This window comes from Lipotes vexillifer, unplaced genomic scaffold (assembly GCF_000442215.2).
Source record: "Lipotes vexillifer unplaced genomic scaffold, Lipotes_vexillifer_v1.1 scaffold251, whole genome shotgun sequence".
Taxonomy (NCBI): Eukaryota; Metazoa; Chordata; class Mammalia; order Artiodactyla; family Lipotidae; genus Lipotes; species Lipotes vexillifer.
Window position 1 is genome coordinate 875120 of NW_006770868.1, and position 3761 is coordinate 878880.

At 44.1% G+C, this 3761-nt stretch overlaps 1 protein-coding gene across 5 annotated transcripts in view; it reads left to right on the plus strand.

Moving 5' to 3' along the window:
* Positions 1-3761, plus strand: part of NFATC2 (nuclear factor of activated T cells 2) — a 158776-nt gene that overhangs the window by 77344 nt on the left and 77671 nt on the right. The gene's annotated exons all lie outside the window — the stretch shown is intronic.

Here is a 3761-nt window from a genome sequence, read left to right on the forward strand (position 1 = left end):
GCAGGAAGAGCACTCTTGATCTTATAATTTCGCACTTGCTCGTGTCCTTTGAGAACCTAATCTGCACTTTCTGAGCAGTAGTTGTAGATCAGAGAGCAGCTGTGAATCTATCAGATGCCAAGGGCAGAGACAGCACGCTGGGAACGGACTTAGATAGAGCCTGAAGGCCCAGAGGCCGCATCCTGGCCCTGCCCTGTACTAACAGTGTCCACTGGGGCAAGTTGCCAGGACTTTGCCAGCCTCAGTTTTCTCATCTGTAAAATGGGCCCCTCCTACCTAGAATTGTTGTGATACATGTAAAACGTTGAGTGTGGTGCTTGGCCTGGGGACAGTGTACACTTAGCTGCTGCCCAGTTGTTGATGGTGACCGTTGATTCCACGTGCTTATTGTTCACACTGAACGAAACAAACACGCTTCCTCCTACCATGGACTTCCTGTTCAAGTGGAAAAGAGAGATACTAAGCAAATTAACAACTAACAAGAAAATTTCAGATGGTAACGAAGTAACTATTCCTGTGGTGTGTTAGTGAATGTTTAACATCTACTTCTCTAGAAAAAAAAAGAGCCCCGATTTGTAGCATTTGCCAATTTTTGTGGTGTAAGTATTCTCATCGTGGCTAATTTCAGGCTATCAAAGTAATGTCTAATGGCTCTTAAAATTCCTGAAAATTTAACCAACTGCAAGGCTGAAGTAGCTGGCTCCGGCACTGGGTGTATGTAACTAACGTGGTTTGGGAAAGACCTGAAGATCTGAGAGCTAAATGTACCAGTGGAAGAGTATGCCAGCAGAGAAGATGGCTGTGCAAAGGCCCTGAGGTCGGAGAGAGCTTGGTGTGCTCAGGGAACAGAAGGATGGCTGGTGCTGGCAGGAGCCTGTTGGGGTGGACGGACTGTAAGACAGAGGCTGGGCTGTTGGAAGCCTCATAGACCATGGTACCAAGTTTGGATTTTATCCTCCGGCCACAGGAAGTCTTTGGAGGGTGGTAAGCAGGGGAACGTCTGGGACTGCTTTGCATTTTTTAAAGATCAGAGGGCTATTCTGTTAAAGACCAGCAAGAGGTCAGTTAGGGAGCAGTGGTGGTCACTCCAGGGAGAGGCAGTAGTGGCTTGGACTAGTGTGCCGTCAGGGGAGGGGACTAGAGGTGGCTGGACTCCTTTGGGATGTGACAGATTTTATCCCCAGGTGTTCTCTGGCTGTTTACCCTGAGTACATGCAGCCTGCAATTTCTGCTCTTAGATCCCGGGGAGGAGGAAGGAACCTCAGACCATTAGGGTCACTCTCTAGCCTACCTACCCTCCTCCTTGATTCTGAGTGATACTGTGTTTACCACCTCCTGATAAATCCAGGACAGGAGGTGAGGAAAGATACTGATCTTGGGTCCAAATGCAAAGCAAGAACAACAAAAACAGAATCCGTCCTCAAAGCTGCCCTTCCTCCTTTGATTTTTGTCAAGAACAGTACCTGTTCAGTTTGCGTGGGGGAGAAAGGTGAGGCTGACTTCACTTCCACCTTTGCCCCAGGGTGCCTCTCGGGTGTGTATCAGACGCTTATGTAAATGTTGTAGGTGTCAGCCAGGCAGGTTATGAAGAAGGCTGCCATCTGGCTCTGCTCCACCCTTAGCTCGCCTCTTGGTCCAGTGTTTAGAGGGGCACAAGAGAACACCATCTTTCTGGACCAGCATTGTCTGAAAGAACTTTTCTCAATGGTGGAAACGTCCTGTATCTGTGCCGTTCATTATGGCACCAGCCATTTGTGGCTACTGAGCGCTTGAAAGGTGTGGCTCGTGTGACTGAGAAACTGACCTGTCAATTAAATTTTTGTATTGCTTTTGCTATATTGGACAGTGCAGCTCTAGGCCATGTGTGATTGTCTGTTGCCCTGGAGCCTTTGGTTCTGGGCATTTGACTGGAGATCCTACTGAAATTTTGTAGAACTCTATGGAAGGGTGGGGTCTCAGTGAGTTGTCACTTGTCATAACCCCCCTTCCGCCCAATTTGCAGAGGAAGGAGCAGAGGCGCAGAAGGATTACATGATTTGCCCAGGATTTCTCAGCTGGGGGGTGGCAAGACAGGAACCCACCTTCTAACTCTTAGCTCAACATCCGTTTTTCTTTTCTTATGTATAATTTTCAAAACCAATGTTAAATTCCACAAGTTTCCAGGCAGCTCTTCTGCCTATAACTTGGTGGATGAAGTTAAATTCCTCTTTGATCACCTTCTCAGCCTTGCTCTCCTGCATCCCTAGAAGTGATCATGCTGTGGTCAGTCTGGAGCGCATCCTTCCACACCTTTACCTATTGCATTTACATGAGTATAAATGAATGGATCGAAACATTCAGCATTAAAATGTCAGCATTAATATGCTATCCATATTTTTTTTTACGAATTGCTTTTCTTTTTTAATAGTATGTCTTAGATCTTCCTGGTGAAGTTCATAGATCTCTACCATACTGTTTTTTTAACTCTTGTTGTCTTTCATAGCCTGGACATGTATTACTCATAAGCCTAATGGATGAAACTAATTGTTCATTATTCTGTTCGTGTTAGTAAACATTTTTGTGCATATCTCCTGCATGCACAGCATTTCATCTGGGGTCCATACTGAGAAGTGGATTTATTAGGTCATAGGGAATATGAATTTTTTTTTTTTTTTTTTTTTTTTTTTTTTTTTTTTTTGTAGTACGCGGGCATCTCACTCTTGTGGCCTCTCCCATCGCGGAGCACAGGCTCCGGACGCACAGGCTCAGCGGCCATGGCTCACGGGCGCAGCCACTCCGCGGCACGTGGGATCTTCCCAGACCGGGGCACGAACCCGTTTCCCCTGCATCGGCAGGCGGACTCTCAACCACTGCGCCACCAGGGAAGCCCTGAATTTTTAATATTAATAGCTGCTACTCCAAAAATAATTATACCAGTTTATGTTCCTGTCAGCTATGGGAGAGTGTCTGTGTCCTCACAGCCTCCAAAACACTTGATGTTATCAAATATCTACATGGGTTGGGCCATCTGATGGGCAAAAAATGATATCTCATAGTTGTTTAATTTGTATTTTCCTGTTTACAAGGCAAGTTGAACATCTTTTCTATGCTAATGGTCATTTGTTTTTCTGTGAATTGCCTGTTCAAATCTCCTGTCCAATTTTCTGTTGAAAAATTCATTATTAATTCATTCAGCAAATATGTACTAGAATGCCTACTGTGTGCCAAGCATTATTCTAGGTGCTAGGGATTCTGTGGCAAGTTAAATAAATAGACATCCCTGCCCTCAATGAGGTGATAGTCTAGTTGTAGAAGAAAGACCCAAGCAAAAGGAATTGAGAAAATATGTAGTATATTTTATGGGATTAAAAAGAAGGGAAAGGAGCTAGGGACAGCCATGGGGGTAGGACTCGATTTTAAATAGGATGGCCAGGAATCTTGTCGTTTACTTATTCACTTGTAGGCATTCTTTATGTATTGTATGTATTAATCCTTTGCATGTTATACGTTATACATATTTTCTTCCAGTCTTTAATTTTCTATCAGTTTACTTTTGTCTTGCTCTTTCTTTTTTAAAAGTATAAAATCTAACTTGTTAATTGGAATATAGTCATATAAAAACTGAAAGTTCCTTCTTTCTAGGCAACCCATTGTCAAGAGCTCTGGTTTATCTTTTCCGATTATTTTCTCTTCTCACTACCACCCCCTGACCCCCGGTCACCAATTAAGCATAGTTTCTGGCTGTTTCTCCATAAATGCAATTCTGATCTATCACACTCTTT